The sequence below is a fragment of the Ictidomys tridecemlineatus genome, chromosome 7 (genome assembly GCF_052094955.1).
Source record: "Ictidomys tridecemlineatus isolate mIctTri1 chromosome 7, mIctTri1.hap1, whole genome shotgun sequence".
Taxonomy (NCBI): Eukaryota; Metazoa; Chordata; class Mammalia; order Rodentia; family Sciuridae; genus Ictidomys; species Ictidomys tridecemlineatus.
In genome coordinates this window covers 150,554,433-150,579,674 of record NC_135483.1, presented here as the reverse complement: position 1 = coordinate 150,579,674, position 25,242 = coordinate 150,554,433, and the positions used below count along the sequence as shown (strand labels likewise).

General features: G+C 33.5%; 1 long non-coding RNA gene and 1 other non-coding gene across 2 annotated transcripts in view; one reads left to right on the top strand and one right to left on the bottom strand.

Moving 5' to 3' along the window:
• Window positions 1–3,459: 3,459 nt before the first annotated feature.
• LOC110598090 (uncharacterized) overlaps window positions 3,460–25,242 on the bottom strand; it is a 310,760-nt gene continuing 288,977 nt past the window's right edge. Inside the window, exons 12-14 of the long non-coding RNA XR_013424189.1 lie at window positions 4,854–4,938; window positions 4,688–4,743; window positions 3,460–3,971 (exon numbers count right to left, since the gene is read on the bottom strand). This is a non-coding gene — a long non-coding RNA (uncharacterized LOC110598090). The remainder of the gene's footprint in view (window positions 3,972–4,687; window positions 4,744–4,853; window positions 4,939–25,242) is intronic.
• Window positions 8,388–8,491, top strand: LOC120883769 (U6 spliceosomal RNA). The gene has a single exon (XR_005725966.2). It is a non-coding gene; the product is annotated as a U6 spliceosomal RNA (small nuclear RNA).

Genomic DNA, 25,242 nt, shown 5'->3' with positions numbered 1-25,242 from the left:
AACACATATATCCCAAATGAATAGTCAGGAGTTGGAGCTCTTTCAGAAAAAAAATTTATGGAATGCCAAAGAGATCTAAGATAATATTTTACCCACAGTATCTTAAATGGCATCATGTAAAATACAGCAATAGTAACAAAATAAACTATTTAAATGATAACACTAAAGAATTTGTAAAGTACATAACAATATAGAAATATTGTTGGGATGTAATACAACTGACAACTCATGTTTTCAATTATTTGAATGATGTGAGGAACTGCTTACTACATGTTTCATAATGTTTATTTATTTTTTTGATTATGAAAATTACATATAGAATACTTAGAAGATACAAAAAGAACAGAAGAAAATTAACACCCGTAATTCCATCACTCAGAAATTGCTGTGATAGAGAAATAGATGTATAACCAACTAGAAATTTACATGTCTCTCGTGTAGCATTTAGCAGGCAGAGCAGGTTTTCTAAGGTACTCAGATGCTTTTAAGGAACTATGCTTTGGATTTTAAAAGGCTTAGGTGTTAAAATCTTGATCCCTAGGGTGGCATTATTGGGAGATGGTGGAAACTTTCAGAGGGAGGACCTAGGAGGAGGTCTTCAGATCATTGTGGACATGGCCTTAAGGGGATGTGGGACCCCAACCCCATTCTCTTAGCCTCTTTTTCTCCCTGGCTATGTGGTGAGAAGTTTTATCCCACCACATGCACCCCTATCAGGTTGTGCTGCCTCCTCACAGGCCTCAAACCAACAGGGACAACTGACCATAGACTGGAAACTCCACCACTGTTACTGAAAGAAAGCTTTTAATAACTTCTCAAATATTTGTAATAGTAATAGAAATCTGACTAACACATCATGTTCTTAACACAATTTTTATTTGAAAATCTAGGCCAAGATTATGCATATATATAAAAAATACACATACATGTAAAACAGAGTTTTTACAGTTCATATATTTATGCTTTATTTCATATGTGCTAATATTAATAAGTATGTGAGCATCATTTTCAGAGAAATAATTAATGAATAATTATTAGTACATTAAGGCTAATAACAAAATCGCCTTCCAAGGAAATAGTACTAATTTATATTTCCAAGAGAAGTGAGTTACTTGGCATAGTATTGAACAAGAGAATATTGTACAATAAGCCAAATGAAAAAAATGAAATGGGTTTATAATTTACATATAAGAATACATACTCACCATGAGTAACAATAAAAGGAAACACATGAAAATATTAAAAATAATTATGTCAGTGGTAAGATTATAGGTTAAAAAATATTTTTATGCTTTTTTTAAAGTGTTCTAAATTCATCATATGTTACTTTTGTTTTAATTTTTTTTTGGGGGGGTACCAGGAATTAAACTCTGGGGCACTCGACCACTGAGCCACATCACCAGCCCTATTTTGTATTTTATTTAGAGATAGGGTCTCACTAAGTTGCTTAGTCTCTTGCTTTTGCTGAGGCTGGCTTTGAACTCGTGATCCTCCTGTCTCAGCCTCCAGAACTTCTGGGATTACAAGTGTGCACCACTGTGCCCAGTTTATGTGTTACTTTTATAAGAAGATGAAAACTAGTAATTTAAGAAGAACCTATTGTAACTTAACATTAGATGTGATATTTCATTTTTGATAACTTCTACCTTATTTTTCAGTTTACACTTAACTAATGATTTAATTCATATAACATCAGTTACAGTAAAATCTAGAAAACCTACTAATAACTCATAATATTTCTACATACTAAGATGGCCAAATCAGTATCTCAAAAGAGGGTCATTTTATGAGTACATTTTATTGATCAGAAGTATAGTAAATTAATTTTTGAAAACTTTTCACAAATGATTTATGTACTAAAAACATCATTGTTTTTATTGTGTCTTCTCTATGTTCTAGATTTTAATGACTGATAATTATAATTATTATCATCACAGTCGTGAGGTCCCTGACATGCACCAGAAATTTTTTAAAAATTGACATGAGATTCAGTCCAAAGATGGGCAATTAGGAAGAAGTTTTCAAAAATGAATATATAAAAAGTGCAATTGCTTTTGCATTTATCACAAGTGACATTGTCATTGTCATCATTAATCTGTCTCTGAACATTATAAGTACTTTATTATAGTTAATGATGCATTTCTCATTCAGCTCCACTCTGCCTCTTTCTTTTTTCAGTATTAAGTCAACTCCTTCTAAAACTTAATTCCAAATAGTAAATATCTGCATTTTCTTAATTATCTATACCTGACCCTAAATTCTATTTAACATTAAATCAGTTATAGAGCATGCACATATACTATACCTTTGATAAACCAAAAATAAAAAATAAATGTGTGATTAAAGTAGTAATTTATAACTTATCTTTCTTCATTCTCTCGTTTGGTGTGCATATAACTGTCTCTCTATTCATTACTAGGAACATGGACATTATTTTCTCATTATGGGCAATTCTTTACCCTTTTTTTTTTTTTTTTTTTTTTTACAATCAATGATGAGTTATATCCACTCTGATGAATATGGAGAGCTTTGAGTAGATGACTAAAACAATGTCACTCTTTAAAATACTAAATTCTCCTAGATGATTCTAAGGGAACATTTAAAATAAAACTATAATTTCTTGCAAGCTATTTTTGCAATTCTATGAGGTACACACTGGTATATAATAAAAAGCACATGTGCAAAGTATACAGTAGGTTTTAATACAAAAATACACCTGTGAAGCTATTACCACCATCAAAATAATGAATATGTTCATCACCTCCAAATGTTCCTCAGTCCCTTCCTGTCCCTTTGTCTCCAGTCAATGATCTGCCTTTTTCTTTGATCAACATGCATTTTTAAAATTCTTTTTGTTTTTTTCCCCACATGCATTTTCTATAATTTTATATACATGGAAACCTATCATCTATACACTTTCTGTCTGGCTCCTTTCACTGAGCATAATTATTTTGAAATGCACACAGAGTAGCATATATCAATAGCTGCTTATTTTTCTAGTTAAGTTGTAGTCTGCTGTATGGATATACCACAATTTATTGATTTAGTCAATGGTTGATACAACTGTGATCATTACAAATAAAGTATTATTGACCTTCATATACAAGCCTTTCAATGAACATACTTTCATTTCTTTTGAATAAATGCCTAGAATTGGAATAGCTGGATTATACAGTAGGTGTACATTTAACTTCAATATGACACTCCACGAAAGGCATGATGCATAAAATAAAAATTAAAAGTTAATGCATATAGCTTCATTAAAACTTAAATTTTCTCCTCTTCAATAGAAAGTAAAAAGAGAAGTTATAGACTGGAAGAAAGTACTTTCAAATAATAGTTGTTTCAGAACTGCATGAAGAAACCTCAAACTAAGTTTTAAAAAACTTCCAATTAAAAAAAAAAAAAAAGTCGACAGAACTTTGCGGCACACACTTCACCGAAGAAGAGATACAGATGTCAAATGAGCACCATATCAACAGCTATTTATTAGTGAAATGAAGCTAAAACACCAGTGAGATAGACCACCACTACACTTGCTATGGTTTGGATGTGAGGTGTCCCCCAAAAGCTTACATGTGAGGTAACACAAGAAGGTTTGAAGCAGAAATGGTTGGGTTATTGCTTTAACATAATCAGTGAATTGATCGCTGATGTGATTAACTGAGTGGGGAGGTGGGGAGTGGCTGGAAGACATGGTTCATTGGAGGCGTGGCTTTGGGTATATTTTGTATCTGTATCAAAAAGTCTCTCGGCTTCCTTATTACCATTGAACTATTTCCTTTTGCCACAATCCTTCTGCTATGATGTTCCACTTCACCTCCAGCCCAAAGGAATGGAGCCTGCAGTCTATGGATTAAGACCTCTGAAATCATAAACTTCTAATAAATTTTTCCTCTTCTATTGTTTTGATCAGGTCCTTTAGTCACAGCAGTGAAGAGAGCTGACAAAAACAACACCTTATTAGGGCCCTGCAACAACAACAAAAGCATAATCATGTGGTTAGTGTATCAGCAAGGATGCATACGTAGAGCCTCAGCTACTGGCAGGAATATAAATTTTCTAACATTCTGAATAGAAGTATGACAAATTCTATCAAAAGCATTTCATAACACATTTAACTTCAAGTTTTTAAAAATCCAAATACAATTGAACTACATAGGCATTAACTACTTTTAAAGAGGATACTGCATTTCTACAAACAAGAAGTTTAAATACAATCACATTAATATGGGTGAAGTTCATCCTAAAGCTGTGACCTTTTAGACCTCCTTAGATGAGGCATAGATTTCTTCTTAAATTTCTACTCTTATCAGCATAAATTTTAGCTCATGTGACTATTTACTTATCTCGACTCATAAGACCTAGGCAAAGTTCACAATAAAGGGTAATATTGGCAAAACAAATGTTTGCATGTGCCCAATGACCTTGATCAAGAAAGATCTTTCATCTGAATTCTACAATTTAAGATATCTATTTCTAATAAAAACTTATTTCTTATTCTTAAACATGTCGCATTATTTTATTTTGAATAAGTAACAAAATTTCAGACAAAATTCTAGTTCTACTGTCAATCCAAACCACATCACTTTAAATTTTAAAAGTCCTCTTTTTCCTTAAATATCACCTGAGTGACAGGTCCTATGATAGCCTTTTGATACAAAATGTGTAAGATGGTGTTTCTAACCTTGAGCTGCTCAAAGTTGGCAGGTTTATGATGTTGTTTGCTCTTGGGATGATTTACTTAAGCAGAGCCTTTCGTTAAGAAACTTTATGTCTCCTAAAGCTTGATTGTGGCAACTGAGCTGCCAAGCGCTTGTCACCAGTTATTACCAAAGAGCTTTAAAGGATACATAAGGATTCTTCTTCTCAGAGGAACACGTGGCTCTTCAAGTCAACTTTCTGTCGCTCCTACTTTTAGTCTTTTCATGTGATTCTCTGAAACAGGACAGGAAAACCCAACTAAAATTTTCCAAGATATTTTCCCTTCCCCTTTTTCTTCCCAATGTAAGATGAGTCCAGTTTTGCCAAACCCACCAATAACCTTCTAGCTGTCCAGTGAGTCTTCATACTTTTTGGATGGCTCTGACACATTTCCTAGCCCCACCTCCTCCTTCTCTCTTCTCAAAACTTTGACTTTCATGATGTAGCTCTATTCTTGTCCTCCTTCAAACCCCCTGCCAGTTGTCACTTTACAGGCTCCTCCATCGGATCCTCACTTCCTGCCCTCTCTGACATGCCAGACTTTCCCAGATTTACATTCTTGCACCTCTCTTTTCCTCATACACTCTTCCCCAACCATTTGATCCATATTCATGTTTGTAACTACAGTTTTTAAGTTAATGCTTTTTGAATCTAAATCCTATAGCTACTATTTATGGAATGCCTACTATGTGCCCATTATGCTGGGGACTTTGCATAAATTATCTCATTTAATTCTCAACACTCTAGCTTATTTTACAATCCATATGTCCAGGAAATAAGCTTATGCCAATATATCTCGGTACACAGCAAAACCTTTTTCACTTAAACTAAGGTTTTAAGGAAATCTTAAACTTCACACTTCAAAATCCACTTTGACAATTATTAAAGATAGAATTTTTAGGCAAAGTGAAATCACTTAAGAGGACTCAAGTAACTCACCCTTATTATGAAATGCATGCAAACTCTTCTTTCTTAAAGATAATTTAAATACCCAAGTCTGTTTTTAATTCTTTTTTTATCTGATAGAAGGGGTAAAAAATCTTGTAGTACAAAGAGCCACTAGACTCAAAGGACTGTGGTAACCTTCAAAATGAGTCTAAAACATTCAGCTTTTTATAATTTATTTTCTCTGGAAAAGTCCATGTTCAAGGATCACTTTGTGAAAAAATTATTGCTTAGACTAGCTTCTCAAGTGAGTGACGTCAAAAATTTTAAAACTTGTCAGCTGACATCTGTTTCATAAGAAACTGCCAGCTTCCCTGAACTCACTTGACTACACAGATCCAGTGATTTTTCTCTTCATTCCCATTGCCACTACCAAGGTTCAGTTTCCCATCTTCTCTCACCTGATCAATGGCTATAAACTCTCTTACTGATTCCAATTTCACCCTGCTGCCACCCTTCTTCCACATTTTGCCTGTGAGATTTCTTTTTTAAATACATGGTTGACCACTTAGAACAAAACAGAATTAGTTCCCCATGCCACATCTCTCTGCCACTGGTCTAGTTTTACAGCATAATTCTTCAGACCAATAGCTTCCCTTTCTTTGATGGATGTCTTAGAAATGCCTACACAATATAGTATTCATAATCTTAATTTTTTTCATAAAATTATTTTTATTATATTTTTCAATTTGGCTTATTTGTGCATTTTAAAAACCAATGGAGAAAATGATTTAAAAAGGAAATTAAAATACACACATCTGTAAATTGATCTGTCATCTAGAGTTGATCAGCAGTAGAAAATATCAGGAGTTTCACATTCCAATCTTGTGTCTCCTAAAATCACCTTCATTATTACCCCTCTCTCTCATTAAACTTAATCAGCTCACAGAGACAAAAACAAACTCATATGTCAATTGTACATTAATAGGGAGAAAAAATCCCAGTTAACTCACTTTATGTATGAAATGTGTACACAATAAATTTTTATTCCAAAAATTATTTGCTAAGGTAGTGAAAAGGAAATTTAGCATAAAAAGATTATTCATTAAAATTAATAGAGTTAGGAAATAATTCCCAACTCAATAAATAAGTCAAAAAACATTGGTATCAATCCCCAAAAGGGATATATTGTTAAGAATTTTTAACAAAATATAAGCAAAAATTCCTTTTATACCTAAAAGGGACAATACATCATGACCATGTGGAATTTATCCCAGGAACCCAAGTTGGGTTTATATTTAAAAATTAATTAATGTAGCTCACCCTACTTAACATAAAAACAAAAATATCATATGATCCTCTCAATAAATCCATAAAAAAGCAATTAATGGAATTGAATGCCTACATTTTTATAATTTAAAGAAAACTAAACTAAATTAGAATTGCCTTCATCTAATAAAGCATAACTACAAAAATGCCTATTGCTAACATTATAGTTAAGATGACATAATGAACAGAAGCACCTTCCCCTAAAACCAGAAATAAATGAAAGATATCCACTGTAGCATCATTACTACCACCACCTCTTCTCCTTTCTCTCTCCTCCTCCATTTATTGCGCGTGTGTGTGTGTGTGTGTGTGTGTGTGTGTGTGAGAGAGAGAGAGAGAGAGAGAGAGAGAGAGAGAGAGAGAAGAGAGAGACAGAGACAGAAACAAAGATAAAGAGAGTTAGTTACTGTCATTGAACTCAGCTCACACATGCTAGGAAAGTGCTCTATCATTGAGCTACATCTGTGGCCCTCTTTATTTTTTATTTTTTTATCTTCAGATAGGGTCTCACTAAATTGCTCAAGCTGACCTCTAACTTGAGCTCCTCCTGCCTCATCCTCCTGATTCACTGAGATTATAGTCCTTCACCACCATACTAACAATCATCACTGTTGTTCAATATTTTAACAACTGTATTAACCAATGCATTAAAGCAAAGCAAATAATGGGCATAATATATTTGAAAGAATAAAAAAAAATTTGGTTTGCAGACATTATGATTATTTTTATTCAAAGTCCTAAATAATCCGTAAAACAAAAGGCTACTAAATCTAGTAAGTTACCAAGGATTCAAATTACAAGGTAAATCCAAAAACTCAACTATATTTCTATATACAAGCAACAAATATTTCAAAAATAAGGTTTTAAAAATATATATTTGAAAATAAGCTTTTAAAAATATATATATTTTCAATAGCACACTATAAAATATCAAGAAATAAACATAATAAAAATACAAAAGACAATCCACATTTAACATGACAAAACATTGCTGATAGGAACTGAACCAGAATCAACAGATGGAGAGTTCTCATGCTAATGGATGAAAATATAATATTGTTAATAAATTAGCTCTTACAGACTGATCTACGATTTCATTGTGATACCAACTGAAATTCCACAACTCTTTCTTTTCTGGATTTAATAAATGCTAAGATGCTTATGGAAATATAAAAAGAACTAAAATAGCTAAAATAATTTTGTAAATAAAAAAGAACAAAATTGGATGATTTACATGATTAAAAACGAATTACAAAACCATAGTAATAAAGATAGGGTACTACTAAAGTCAAACAAATTAATCCATCTGAATAGTTCAGAATTAAGTCACGAGATTTTTCACAAACTGTCAATAAAATTTATTTGCTACTGGAGAAGGTTTTCATCAAATTATTCTGTATTAACTAAATTACAAATAGGAAATAACAAAACTTGACAATCCTACAAGCCATTCACAGAAGTTAAGTCAAGTGGTCACTTCAGTAGCACATACACTAAAATTGGAATGATACAAATATTAGCATGGCCCCTGCACAAGGATGACATGTAAATTTGTGAAGCATTCCATATTTTAAAAAAGAAAAGAAAGAAATTAAGTCAAAAGAATTTCTAATAAGCATAAAAACTACAATTATAAAGCTCCTAAAAGAAAACATCAAATAACTTATAGAAAATAGCTCTCTGGAGCTAGGTACAGTTTACATAGAAGGGAAAAGTCACTAACCATTAAACTGGTTTTTATGACAGTCAAAACTTCAGCTTATCAAAACACACCAGTGAGAAAATGAACAATGTAGAAAATAATTGCACTTTGTGTAAGAAAAAGAAACAGATAAGCAAAGGACTAATATTCAGAATACAAAAGGAACTTCTACAATCAACATTTCCAAAATATTCAAATCAACACCTCACAAAATATGTAATAACTACAGATTCTCTAAATTTAGTCACTGAAGAAAAGTAAATTAAAATCACAATGAAATGTCAACACACACCCACTACAATGGCAACTTTTGAAAATGTTAAAACCAAACATTAAAGAAGATGTAGATCAAATGGACCTGTCATACATTACAAGTAGAAATGCAAATTAATACAAGTAATTTGGAAGACTATTCAATATTCTCTTATGAATTTAAATGCTGATGTTACTTTATGATTTAGCAATTTCAGATATGGGTGTCTACACAAAAGAAATGTATTTCCAGAAATATTTATAAGAGTTTGTAAATGGCTATTCTGTTAATAAGAGCAAAACTTAGTCTTTTGTTTTTTAAATTACTCAGTCTATAGCATTCTGTAATACAATATGGAATAAGACCAGAATATTCTAACAGAATAATAACTGGTATTTTTATGTAATAAATTATTATTTAACAATAAAAAAAACTGACATTCAAAATGAATAAATCTCAAAGATTTTGATCAAAAGAAGGAAGACAAGTGCATACTCTATGATGGCATTTAAATGAAGATTATAAACTTACAAAATTAATATATGGCAATAGAAATCCAAGTATTAGCTATTTCTAGGGAGCAGGGCTTGACTGAAAAAGAAAAAGAAAGCCACACAGAGTGGTGCACACCTGAAATTTCAGCTACTTGGGAGGCTGCAACAGGAAGATCAGTTCACACGTTTGAGGTCTTCAGCAACTTAGAGAGACACTGTCTCAAAATGAAAAATAAAGAGGAATGGAGATGTAGCTTGTGGTAAAGCATCCCTAGTTTTAATCCCTAGTACCAAAACTAAATAAATGTAAGAGTATGAGAGAACTTTGTAGGGTAAGGACTACATCCTATATACTGAAAGGAGTATGGATTTTATGCAGTGTACATTTATCCAACCTCATTGAAGTGGACACTGATAATTTGTATGTATTACTAGAAATAATTATATCTCCACAACTATATTGAGATATAGTCCCTCTACTAACAGTTTTACAAAAATTCACATTTGACAACATATTCTGATATGACTATAGGAAAAAATGGCAAATTTACATGATTTGATGAGATGTAAATTGACATAACAGCTAGAGGACATGGCCAATTTGAACCATCTGGTAAAATTAAAATATATTTGTTCTTTGATTCAGCAATTTTCTTCTGGGATTCTATACCAAAGACACAAAGGAAAATATATGAAAATATTTGTATTCAAGATGATGTATTGCAGCATTATTTGTAGTAGCAAAAGAAAATACTAAAATATCCACCAACAGGGGACTGGTTGAATAAAATCAGGCTAGGCAAGCAGTAGACCTCTCTGTAGTTGTAAAACATGAAAGAAATCTATATATGTTGTTATAGAAATATTGTTAAATGCACAAAAGTGATTTAGAAAAAAGCTCATATGGAATTTCATCATTCATCTATTAAGAGGAAAGAATGGATGGCTATAGGTAGATAAATGAATATAAACAGAAGAGGTAGTTTACGTGAAAGAGCAATAAAATGTTGTGATTTAGATGAGGAGTCACCCATCAAAAGCTCATGTGTGAGACAATGCAAGAAAGTTTGCTGATTACATGATTAGTCTTGACCTAATCAGTGCATTAATTCCCTGAAAGGGATTAACTGGGTGGTAACTGTCAACAGGTAGGGTGTGGCCAGAAGAAGTGGGTCACTGGGAGCATGCCTTTGGTGTATATATTTTGTCTTTGTTGAGCACAGATCCTTTCTCCATTTCCTGTTGCCCATGTCCTGAGCTGCTTTCCTCTGCCACACCCTTCCACCATGATGTTCTGCCTGAAGGCCCAGAGTGATGGAGTTGGCTGCCTGTGGACTGAAACCTCTGATACCAAGAGCCCCAGATAAACTTCCTTCTCTAAAATTGTTCTTGTCAGATCCTTTGGTCACCACAACAAAAAAGCTGACCAAAACAATACTGGACAGTTTTTTAAATGGTTATCAATAAAGGAAGAAAGGGAATAGAGTTGAAGGAATAGGTACAAAGTAACATTTTTCCGACTATATCTAGGTCTATAGAATTTTATTTTGGAACATATTAAATAATCTGTATAATCATAAAAGAAAATTAAACAGATTTTTAAAAAATTCCTAAAGAACAATAGTAAAATAAATGAGTCTATCTGTAGCCAGTTGGGGATGTAATCACATAGTGATAATATCAAATGGCATTAAAACAGTAATTTAACTAAATGCCCGTAGAGAGATAAAGCCTTAGGACAAAAAGCACTGCAAATATACATGTATAAACAGCATCTAAAAAATTATACTGTTATTACTATGGAATAGTTATTTAGTATATTGTAGAATAAAGTAAATGGGTAATTGTACTTTTTAGCAAGAGAGAAAAGAAACACAGTAAGATTAATGAGTTTAAGTTAAAACTCTACAATACTATATTTGAATTTACAAAATCAGAAGAACTCATAATAAACTACCTCTCAAAAATAAACTTGGGCATTTCGTGATTTTGTTTATTGAAAAGATCCAGAAATAAGAATCTACCCAGTAACAGTGAACATCCTTAGTAACTGTATTCCAGTGTCTAAATAACATGTCCACTAAAGAGGCCTGGCTCCTTGCAAAAGGAGCTAGCTGATCCCAGGTCTGCAGCATGAAATGTGAAAAATGATCCTGTGAAATCCTGTTGTAACACAGCACAAAGAAGCTGTCTTGGGTCTAGTTAAAAAAAAAAAAAAAAGAACTCAGTCAAGTTGATGAGGCTACTACTGGCCAAGAAGAGGCTATTATTATGCTTCTATCCATAAGTTATAAAAAATAATAAATACTCCTTGGTCACTATTGGATAGTGCTAGTGAACTTAAAAAATAAGTGCTGGTAAGTAATTTTAAATGGAATATAAGTGAAAAGAGTCAAAACTTTAACTTTCTTTGCTATATAAATGAATCCTAAAGTTTACCAACATTCATGAAGGAACATTTCTTTTTATAGAAGTATTCCAGCTAATAACTGGAGAATGAATGATAGAATTATAAAATCATCATTTTGCAACCCCTAATTAACTAATGTGGACAAAATTGTTATTATCTGCATTAAACAATTGTGATATATATAGACCTTATTTGGATCTTGGTTTAAACAATACATTTGGATCCTGGTTTAAACAATATATATTTGGATGCTGGTTTAAACAATACATTTGAAAAATATAGTTATAAGAAAAATTAGAGAAATAATCATTTGCATTTGATGATACTAAAGAATTATGATACTAGAATTATGTTAAAATACCATCATTTTAGAAATATAAACTAAAATTCTTAGGTATGAACTTAAATGACATCCTATATTTCCTTCAAATTGAGTTGAGCAGGATGTTGTAAATAGAGAACACTCAGCATCTGTCCTTTAAAGAGTCAACCCAAAAGGACATAAATTTGCAGGGAAGAGGTAGGCATTCCAAAAATTGGGGACCATACATACAAAGTCTGCAGATCTAACACACTATGATGTAGAAAGGACTAAAACACAACTAACCATGGCTAGATGAAGGAGACACAGAGGGAGGAACAGAAGATGACTTCAGTATGCCCAAGAGTGGCTTTTATTCTGTGAGAAAGCACTACCCAAAAGGGAAAAAAATACAGGCCATATATATATATATAACCTACAATTTTCTGCTAGTCACATTAAATAGTGAAATTAATACATTGTGTTTAATTCAAAAATCTAAAATATTATAAAACAAGTTATCAGTATAAAATTGGTAATGATATTTTGTTGTTTTCTGTACTAAATTTTCACTATGCAATGCATATTTTATATTTAGAGCACATTTCAATTCATACTCCTTCAATTGCTCAATGGCCACATAAAGTCTTTGACTATCATTGCATAGTACAGCTACTACAGAACCTTATGATTTGAAAATTTTGAGAAACTACCTGCTTTTCATTCTCCAAGTCACCAAATCAGTTCTCCGTGAGTTCAACTTCCATTCTTCAATGAAGATATTTTGTAAACTTAGACCATATGTCCAACTGTCTACTATGTCTAATATTTAATATTTACCCCAAATTAAGTGTTTCAGACTAAGTTAATTATCTGTCTCCTTCACCTCCTTATCTCCCTAGAATTTGTCTCATTCCATCTCCCTCTATTCGGTCCCTCCTCATTTAATCAGTTGAAAGATTCTGTTAGTTATTTCCAAATGTCTCATTCTTCAACTTATTTAGTCAAAATGTTCCTCAAATCATGATCAACACTACTATGAATGATTCCTTATTTTATCCTTTCTGCCACCATTTGGTCCCCACCCAGTATGTCTTCCTTTATCTCATAGGAACGTCTTCATGGATGTTTTTTGGGGGTGGGGGTCGGTACCTGGGATTGAACTCAGGTGTACTCAACCACTGAGCCACATCCCCAGCCCTACTTTGTATGTTATTTAGAAACAGCGTCTCACTGAGTTGCTTAGTGCCTCTCTTTTGCTGAGGCTGGCTTTGAACTCATTCCTCCTGCCTCAGCTTTGTGAGCTGCTGGAATTACAGGCATGCACCACCACATCTGGCCTTCATGGATTTTTTTTTTAACAAATAAAATATATAACAAAACTCTACTTTTTTTCCTTAAACATTTCCTTCTGGTTCACAGTGTAAAATTAAAAGGCAAATATGGTCTCAAGAAGTTTTCAATGTTCTTAAAAGGGACAAAATTGCTTCTTTATATAAGTGAATTTTACCAAATTTGTTTATAAGAGGAAAAAAAACAACTAATTTGCTCTAGAATACAAACTAAAGCATAATTCTAATAGAAAAAAATATAGTGAAAAGTTAATATCACTGTTAGTAAAAGCTGGAATTTAAGCATAAACTCTCCAACTTCTTACAATTAAGCTACCTATTCCCCTTCACAAGAGAGGGTTTTAAGCAATAACTCCCTCTATCCTTCATTATTATTCCCCCGAAATTGGTTGATTAGAATCGTGCTACTTAATATATCAGCAAATAAAGAACACACATCTGCCCCAGAGACAGGAGAGGCTCCTGATGGTGAATGCAAACGTTAGGTAAACAGACTAGAATGGGTGGCTCTGAGTGAATTACTGACACAAGGGAGAGGAAGGACAGGATTTATACCTGGCATGCACAGCTGGAAGTTGAGTAGACACAAGGACTAATATATAACAGAAACCGGCTGCCATATTCTGTTTCATTGAGACTGCCAACCGAGATACATTATTTGACACTGCTACGCAGAGCCAAATCATTCATCAAGCTGTTTAAAGCTCAGCACACCACCTGTCCATGCACCAGATTCTGATAAAAAAAAAATATAAAATAAAATGAAAGTTTTCTCAGCCCTATGACAAAAGTAAAGATACTTCCTTTAGAAAGCACAAAAGTTATGATATCCTCTGCCGACAAAGCATGCCACAATATCTGAAAGAACAGACAACAGACAAGAAGACGAAAAAGAAAATTAAAAGTCACACGGCTGGTCTGAGTGGTGGCAAAAGACAATGGAAATAGGGTCATATAATGCATGGCCAAGTAAGAATTAAAGCATACTTTCTGGAAGCCTTGATTTTTAAAATACATTTTAAGACCTGTGATTGCAGTATAACGTTTATACCCTCATTAACCTCAAAATTTTTATTCTAAATAAGTATTGGACACAATAGAAGCAGGCAAAGTAGAACAAGTTGATCTTCAAGTTATCTCACCAATGTCTATCTGAAACCCTTTGGCAGCATCAGCAGTAGTATCTTTAAACACTTTGATTCTTTTGAACTTCCTTAGCCATTATGGAAGTCTGGGGAAAGGGTTATTTTTAATTCTAGTGACAGACTCCTCCTTCCAGCTGAACTCAGGGAAAAAATAAATAAACGGTTTTGTGAAAGTCTGTCAAATAAGATTTGGGGAAAAAAAAGAAAATCAGGGCTAATTTGGTTCACTCAGCATCATTTTTTTTTCTTTTTTTGGAGTATATCAACAAATATCTTTATACAGAAGTCACTGAGAGCCCTTGAGTTCCTATGATAGTTGACAGCCAGTTGGGAGAAGGCACTGGAATCCTTGAATGAACTTTGGGTGAGGGCTGTGTTACCTACAGTCATGGAGGTTTGATAGTAAAGTTCTACTGAAACAGGAGAAATAAATGACAGTTTCGGAAAACAAAAATATTAGAGAAGACAGTACTTTAAATTATCAATTATAACATTTGAGAGACTACACAAAATAATATAAGAGGTCAACTAGAAGTAGAACTAAATTGTAACATAAATACACCTCCCAAGCCAGGTTCAGTAAATATTTCCACAGCATGTGAAAGACTAAGTTTTTTGTTACCCTGCTAACAATTTAGCTAATTTTCTCCTGAATATTGATAAATGTTTTGCCTTTGTGTTTAAATTTAAAAAAATTAAAATATGGACAATGATTTGTTTGGAAACATATTTGGCTCTTACACATAGTTTTATGGTAATGAAAAAAATGCACTTGAAGCTAGTTTTACCTGGAAGTCCTAAACAGAGTCTTTCCAAATCAGAATAAAGGGTCTCCACTGCCCTGAAAAATTTCTCTCTCAGGCATTATAGACTGAAGGTTTAGGCACATTCCCCAACACACAATATTCATACGTTAAAACTTAATCCCCAGTATGACAGTATTTACACTGAGGGCTTTTGAGAATTAAGTCACAGACAAAGCTCTTATGAATGAGGCAGTGCCCTCCTTTGCCCCTACCGTGGTGAGAAAGGAGTGAGAAGGTGCCATCTGTGAACCAAAAAGCAGGCCCTCACCTCACCAAATCTGTATCAGCACTTTGATCTTTGACTGCACTCTTGTATAACTATGGGAAATAAATTTCTGCTGTTTATAACCCACCCACTCTATGGTACTTTGAAATAGTGGCCTGAACATACTAAGGCACCAAACATCTTCCACAAAATGGTTCAGTATGCAGGAAGACATTATTATCGGTTGTCTTCCTGGGAAAAGACATCAAACTACAAAATGGATCTTGATAAATGGATGTTTTCAGCAAAACTATAACCACACTTTTTGCTGTAATGATTGGAAAAGCAGCAGTTTCCACTCTAGTGTTCAGAGAGAGAGAGAGTGGCTTCAAGTCTTTTAAAATTTGTTAAAGTGTTGGATCTACAAGCTGAGATAATACAAGCTCTCTTCAGCATGGTGGGAGAGTCATAAACACATTAAATGGTGATTACCTCTCAGACACTTCCATCTGAGTTGATATCTGCTTCTTCAGAAACTATTCTCGAACACTTAATACTGAATATTATAGCCAACAAAACACGAAGTTCTTTGCTTCAACCGGAATGACAACTCACATAAACTTGAGATGAGAATTATGATTGAACAGCATGTCCACAGTTTTCTCAGAACCAGAATGAATACATAGCAACAGTTTCAATGTTGCAGCTCTTCTGTTATTTCTCAGTAATCATAATGGATTTCTAGTTTCAGTCATCAAATTTAAAAGAAAGAAACAATTCTTTAGATACCTCCCAAAGTAATTTAGACCCAGGTTCAATAAATACAAATTGGAATAAAAGCCATAAATGTTAGTGTTCGTAGGTAGGATGAACTGGGATAATGCACTTCATAGTAGACGCTTAAAAGCAGCTCAAATGATTCATGCTGACACAACTTTACTGATTTGTCAAACTCTATGGAACACAGCATCATCCTAACTCTACTTGCATGCCAATGTTGGGATAATAAAGTGATCTAAATAACAAGACTGTGGATGTATGAAAATAAATTTTACAAATGTAAGGCTTATTAACTCATTTATTTGGTTGCTGATATATATTTATCTAGGCAGTGAATGATATAATATGGTTAAAAACTCAAAGGAATTAAAATAACAGAGCTGAAGGTGAGGATGCTATTCATATTCCATTGTATCATAGAGACTATCAATACAGGTCATGGTTTCACATCAAAGAAATTTTGCAATAAAAATTTTGTAAAGCTCATTAACAAATTATAGCTATCAAATTCTTAGAAGATAAATGCATTGATGAGATGATGCTCATCTAGGGTACTTGTTTATTTTAATAATTTTATCAGACTTAGGCTTTCAACTTTTATGACTATGTTTAAATTTGGGGGATAAAGTGCCTTATAATGCCTTATAATGTGTTATGACTATGTTTTAAAAAATATTGAAATGATTTTGTCCTTATTCTTAAGATTTCAGCATTATTAGCACCCTTCCTCACATGATATACAGTCCCTTTTAGTTGAAATTTGTCAGGCAAAACATACGTCCATCAGTGGACATTTGTGATAAGAGAATAAGTCATTAGGATAACATTTTATAGGAATTTTAAAGTAACTATTCTTGAATTGCTCCTCAAGAAAACCTTCCTAAAATAGAAAAATCTGCCTATTTCCTCAAATAGCTTTCAATGCATGTATATATATAAAAAAATGTGAAGCACCATATTACTTGTTAGTATATAAGGAAACCCAGACTTGCTCATTTTCACAAATTTACTAATAATCATTATGATATACATATACTATAAAAAGATTAAGATACACAAAATATACTAAATGACCTAAAGGAAGTTTTAACCTACTAGAGGAATAAATGTACTGCACCGATTATAACAACAATCTAGATGGGAATAAAGGCAAGAGATTTTTGCTTGAAAAACTTGAAAAGTATTTAGAAGAGGTTATAAAACAAGAGTTTTAAAATATACCCAGGGTCTATTTTGGAACATGTCATCAGGTAAAGGGAACAATATAAAAAGAGAGAATTTGGACAATACAGATCCATCGTCTGGGAATATTTAATGACAGTGTTGGACTAAGTGCAGGGCATATGGAAGGACTGACTATGAGATAAACTAGGGAGATAGCCCTTGTTTTCAAGAATAAAGGATTTGGAGATGATGTCATAAGATAATAGAGATTAATTAGAGTAGGATATTATTTATGTCCTTGAGGATACACAGAGTTTGAGGAGACAGTGTATCTAGAGAGATATGCCTGTTGGTTCAGGAAAGCCACTCTGAAACAGTGGCCAGGGAGCTGGGGTGAAGATAAATTTTTAAGAACCACCTATAGAGGGTAATTATATGCATTATTATTTTGCATTTATGTCTTCAAATAACTTCAGAAATGTACATATCCATTAAAAATAAGGGTATGGATAAATTGAGAAATTAAAAGACCAAATTGTTTAGAAAAGATACTTACTCAACTAAAGAAGAGAGCAGATTAGAATCTAGTGTTTTCCCAGAGCTACATTTTAGACCATATGCTAACTCTTCAGGCATTTATCTGCTATAAAATCTACTCTCCCAAATTAACTTACATTAAAATGCTTTATTGAATTTGGTTTGGGGGAGAAAAGTGTATTTTACAATTTATATCAAACATCTGGCCTAAATTTTTAGAAATCGTCTTAATTAGAACACATTATAAGGCACTTTACCCCCCCAAATTAAAACACTTTTGTCTTTGGAAATTTATCCAATTTTTCCCAAAACAGTTTTTGCTAAATACTTCTTGTTGCTCAATTATTCTTGACTCCATAGATAACTCTTCACATATGTCTTCTATTTTGTATTCATTCTATGGCATGGGAATGCTGCTTTTGCCTTTTACAAAGGCAGTGATGTTGGAACACTGATTTTTTTGATATTTTTCTTTTCACAATATTGGGAAAGTTGTTAGCTGTTACCAGAGTGGAACCACTGATCAATATCTGCTGTTTTTGTTGTTGCTGTTAATATTCTAATCTCCTTATCACCTGTAGAGAGAATATAGGTGTCTGTGGCATCATTGCTAGGTAAGAAGGTGCTGAAGTCCTCTTATATTTTTCAAATAAACATTGTTCTTAAAAAACAGCATACTTTCTCAATTCTAGCTCACTATAAAACAGAGCCAATATATCAATCCAGAGCCACACAAGTAAGTGAAATAGAGGAGTGAGGCAGGGAAGGGAAAAAAAAAAAACACACACACACATTCAAAGGGCATACAATCAAGGTGGGACAGGTTTCCAAGAAAACACAGGGAGCAATTTGCTCCAAAGGGGCCGTTTACTTACTCCAACATCTAAATCCTCTAGATACTTATTTGACCTATTAGTTACAAGCAAAGTTACGTGAATATCTAACATGGTAATTGTATTGTGCATTTTAGTTTTTTCATTTATGCCTTTAATATATCTGTTCCCATGTTACTATCTGCATAAAAACTTAATGTTGATACAGATTCCTAGAAAACCCAGTCTTTTCTTATTTTGACACATCCCCCACCCACCACCACTGGAGTCAAACTTCCTGTCTCAAGGCAGTCCCAGGTACTGACCTCCTCCTGCTGGGCTGGTTTTCCTCCCCACCTAAATCATAGACCTGCAGATCTTTGTTGCTGTGGCACCACTTGATGCCTCTAAGAATTTTTTAATTTTTAAATTTTTTTTGTAATTTTTCTACTTGTTCTCAGATGGAGTTTGGTGTTATAAAAATATAGTCTACTATTTCTAGAAATTAAGCCTATCAATTGAACCTACCACTTGTCCCAACACAATTAAGAGACCAACTTTAGAAAAAAACATTCAATTTCAGTGCTTTAGAGGAAGAAAAAAACAAAGTAACAAATGGAGAGCTTTTAGATTTTCCAGACTTAGATTGACTCCAAAATATCACTTTTAAAACATCTAATCACCATAATTTGAAGATTTTCTTAAAATTTTATACTTCAATATGACTTGACTAAAAAACACTTTTAAAAAGTTACTAAAGATATAACTTTTTTACACTTTGGTTCTGTGGCATATTTTAAGTTTTCCACCCATCTAAAAGAGAAAGAACCAGTAAAAAAGGTGAGAACTTCTTAATCGATGCTTTCTGATTCATTAAACTTTCTTGGAGAAAGGCAAGTGAGTGATTCTCAAAGGAATATCATCTCATTTGTTTTCTAAGGTTTTTATTCATGAGGTATCTGAGAAAACAAACACATAATTAATATATGTATTAATCAAGAGAAAAGTAGTTTGCCATGTGCATTTGAGACTAGACTTCTCAGAAACACCAATAGTTAGCCTACCTTGCTACACATTTATTAAAGTACCTCCGTGAGTGCAAAAGTTCAGAGAGGTGAAGTGTAAATTTCGGGGCCATTAAACCATATACCTTTTCAATGGATCACAATTAGACAAATACCTGTGCTGAGCACCACTGTGAAGTGGTAGGCTCAAGTATTCCTCATTCTCTTGAACCACAATCTAATGAGGGTAGGAGAAGATTTAACACAGGTACATTCGTTTAGCCAGAATATTACTAAGAATTTGGTTCTCCCAGTAGAATGTGAACACTTTGGATACAAATAGATTACTACATAGTTACCAGTGTGAAGAACTTAATTTGGAGGACTTACTGGGGAATTAATTAAGAAATAGAAATAGAAGTTCTTGTGTCTTGGACATATCAAAGTATTGTGCAAAAATAGAGCTCAAAATACAAAAAGAAAGTATTATCTAAAAAATAGTCACATTAATGAATATACTTTTTGGAGCACAGTGTCATAGAGGTAGAAAGCTAATAAAACACTCTAATAAAAATCCATAGACAGCCTAATAAAGCACAACTATTTTCAACCCTTGGATCTGTGATCATGAAAAATTTGTGAGTACTTCTCTGTACATATATTTCCTTGGTATCAGTAAAAGAATGATTTGCAGCTAAAAATAAAAATTAAGAAATATGTAAACTATAACACAAAGGTATGAGTTAACCTGGGCTATGATAGTAAATAAGATAAAAAAAAAGGGCTCACTGTTTCTAATAATGACTTGATCCTGGTGACTTCATGTGTTCTTTCAAAACTATTAGCAATAGGCAAAGACCTTCCAAATCAAACTCACGGTAAAACTCCATGAGCCCTTGCATTTCCAACAAGCACAGCATGCACACTCACAAACACAGGCAACACACAAAAGCCAGGGCTTCCAATGTTGACCATCCAAACACTGATAAAGTAGTAAGACTTTCTTTGATGAATAGAAATTGAGAAGTATTAAACAAAATTTTCCCAAATAACAAAGAAATGGAGTAATAGAACCATGATTATAGGTTTCAAGTATTTGGCTTAGTTAAGACTGACCTACCTAAGGCGCTTTCAAAATTGAAAGCTTGCAAGTGACAAAAACTTTAACATTCACAACATTGTTGGCTATCTTTTCTGTGCCAGGGCACCACGAGAGGAGCTCAGAATATGGCAGAAGACAGCATGACAAATAAATAAATAAGTAAATTAGGTAGCTGGTCAAGCTTCCAAACAGCAATATTAATAGCAGATGGGTTAGGCAGAGGAAGTCCCCAAAAGATTCCTATTCTGCCCCAATATTTTTTCCCACAGAATAAGGCTGAGCACACCAAAATAAAGTACCAAAGAAGCTGGTCTTCTCGCCACACCACCTGCTTTTTCTTCACTCTCTCTCCTCTCCTACATATCCAATGTCCCATTGGATTCATTCATCATTCCTGGGTTCAGGAAATAGGAGTAAAATTTATCTGACTGACGTCAACCCATATTGTTCCTCTTTATCACCTCGTACCATATACCATTCCCTTTCAATCAAATATTCTGGTGCATTTTCCTAAGACACTGGAGTGGAAAACTAACATAAAAAAAAGATATACATTGCCACTCCCAGAGAAATGTATATTTACACCGTGAACTGCAGATATTCACACTTCAACTCAAAGGAACGAATCTATTATAATGTAATGTCAGATATATAATGTTATGGAGTCTTTTGTGGCTTTTTCCTGATTTGTCAATGAAGAATTGGGGACCAGCACATAACCTCATGTAGCTTATAGATCTGCATTTCTTTCTCACTTTTTTAAGTCTTAAAAGTTATGTATTTGTGTGAAATATCTGCTGAATTCCTGAAGAGTTTGTAATAAAACCCTTTTGCTTTCTGCAAGATGCTATTTCTATCTCTAATTACTCATCCAAGAAAGAAACATCTGTTGTTGCTCATTACCATCTTCTTCTCACTTCCTTATAGCCTTTATGTGTTTTGAAAGTATCTTGGATTATGTTGTTACATTTTTCTAATATTTTTCATAGAAATGAATAAGATTTGCTAAAAAAACCAATCAGATTGAAGCCACAGAGCATCCAGAGAGAGACAAAGAGCAATGAGATCACCCCACTGATTTTTTTTCTTTGCCTCACATCATTATTTATAATTCTGCTATATTTTTAAAGACTTTTTCACAGAAATTAAGCTTTAAACTTGCAGACCAGAAATCAAGTTTCCCCTTTAAACTAGAGTATTAGTAAACTTATTATCTCACTATATCATAAGTTCTACAATCCCAAGAGAAGTAGAATTCACTTCTGTTGGTAAAGACTACACTACTCAATTTTTATTATGCTATTGTTGGGTAAAATATGTACCAAAGGAATAGCTAAAATGCTACTTTCACCATTTTACCAAAGCATAATGGCCAATTCCATGAAATACAGCAGTGGTTATATTGGTTATAAGCAAAGCTTAGCTATTGTCTGTACATCTTTTCTCTGTTTGAGTGGTTTCTCTAGTCCCTAGATATTAAAATTCCCAGAACATTATGCTGATATTCTATTATCCTCACAGAAAGTTTTAGTAGCTTTCCATTTTCTAATACTTAAGAATCTTCCATCTTAGCCTCAACATATTTATTCAAAAATACCTTCTACTATTATACTTTTCTCTTAATTCAATAATTACTTTTATTAACTGTTTTCCAAATGCGCCATTTTATTAAGATGTATTTTATGTTCAGTTGTTTTGCTGAAATAAGTTTAACCCACAGTGCCATGCACTGAATTATTTATATACAAATTAACAAATTTTAAAATACACACATGTCCACAAAAGCAGCACACCAGTGGAAACACAGAACACTCCCATCACCCTGGAAGGTGCTCTTGTGTCCTGATCCACTCATTTCCCATCTTCCAGGGGCAACTATTGTTCTAACTTCTATCACGGTATGTTAGATTACTTATTCTTAAATTTCCTGTAAATGGAATGATGCTACTTATAGTCTTTAGTGTTTGGTTTGTTCTGCTTAACAAAGTTTTTGTGATTTATCTATTGTTTCATATATTAAGTCTTTTAAATTATATAAATTTAATTAGCCTATTAATTCTTACATTTGATGGACAGTGGATCATTTCCAAATTACAAGAGGAATTAAAAATATGCTAGTCATCCTCATTTTGACTCACATTATTGCCAAGATCAAATGCTTTTCCTTACGTCACCATACCCTTTCTTTAAAGTTGATCTTAAACTTTATCTTTCCTGACAGTCCTAGAATTCAGTGAGTTCTCTCTTGCCCTCACTATCCTGTTTATACAATTTATTAGTAAGTTATCTCATAATGTTCTGCTTTATTAGTTATCTTTATATGAGGCATGATGTACAAGCTCTGTAATTACAAAGTTTCTAAATCCCTAAGGAAAAACAAATTCTATTCCTCTGCAACCTCAGCACTAACCACAGGACCACACATAAATTTGTTCAGGAAAAACTGTGGTGCTAAGGTGGAGTGAAATCACTGTTGCAACCAAAGAGCCCACCAATAACAATTAGAAAACCAAGGCCAAATTAAAAAGTTATATTCTTAAAGGCATCAAAGGACTCAGAAGTAATCAGAAGATAGGGATATTCAATTCTGGAGTGAGTAACATAAAAGTAAAGTGAGACTGTACAACCACTTATTCTAGGAGAGATTTTTGCCAGTTTAAGTAAGAGCTATTGACTGTGAAAATGAGTTTGGCATAAGTAAAGGGCAACTGCCCAGAATACAGACATAGCAGAGCTCTGTCAGTTAAACAGGGTAGTGACGAAATTCAAGAGTAGAACGCCTTAAATTTTGGTTGCTTCCTGACAAGTCCTGAGAATGTACAAAGCAGAAGACTAAGCAACAAACCTCGGAAAAAAAAAAAAACAGAATTTCCCACCATCTGGCAGTGCTATAGAGACAGATTCACAAATGGGAAGGTCCACTCACCTTGAAGCCACCAAAAAACACTATAGAAAAGTGGAGAACAATTTTCAGAGTATGGACCCTTGAGGTGAAAGCTTCCAAAATGGTAAAGCAAAGTCTCTGATTCTTGATCCTGGGATTACAGAGACCTGGAAAGTTCTCAGGTGAAAGCTCTGGAGATACCGCAGTAAGGATAGGTTAAAAACAACAGACAGGCTGAGCATACAAAACTGTGAGCCAGCCTCAAATCATCTCAGTATCTAATAGGTCTTCAGCCCTATTCTATCAATTCAGCAGAGAAAAGCATTCTTTGTGAGAGAATAAATACCACCTGCATCAACCAGATCTCCATTCTTCTTTCAAGCAATCAAATGTATTATCCATGCCCAAATATAAAACCATAGGAAAAATAACCAGGAAAAAAAATTATACAAAAGAAGAAACCCATGAGGGACCCATATACTTTAGCTAGCAACCATTTATTTTTAAAATAGCTATAATTTGCTAAATTGTGAAGAGTATAGTTCTTATAATTTCATATTGCTTCTATGTCAATTTTGAATCTCAATCAGATTTTCTTATTAAAAAAAGCAGGGCTCCACCACCCTGAACAGTTCTGCACCTTCTCCTAGTTCCTCAATATGGTCTTTTCAGAAGTCTGCCTCACATAGCTTCCTCCTGGTGAGCATCTCCCTATGGGGCAGCTAGATACAGTCTACCTGATGGCCCCCGTGACCTTCACACCCTTCATGGACTGTAACTGCAGACATGCCACTGTGACTACATCACCACTGGAATTCAGTGCCTGCTTGCTTTAGCCCCTTAACCCAGTATAGTAGTTCTCACTTATTAGTGAGATCACTTTCTGTGACTTCTGTTACCCATAGTCAGAGTCTGAAAATATCCCATGGAAAAGTCTAGAAACAATTCACCAGTTTTAAATTGCACACCATCCTAAATAGTGTGATGAAATCTCACACTATCTTGCTCCACCCCATTAAGACATAAATCATCGCTTCATCCACAGTGCCCACTCTGTACTTGTTACCTGCCTGTTAGCCACTTAATGTCCACCATGGTTGTTAGATCATTGTCATGATGATGCAGGGATGTGTTTAAGTTATCATTAAGTATTAGCCCACACTATGGAACAACACTTATGTCGTTCACCTCACTTCATCTCACCATGTAGACACTGTATCGTCTCACAGAGACATAAGAAGTGTGATTACAATATAGTAAGATATTTAGAGAAAGACCATATTCACATAACTTTTGTTACAGTATATTGTTATAACTGTCCTATTTTATTAGTATTGTAATGCATTACTATTCCTAATTAATAAATTAGACTT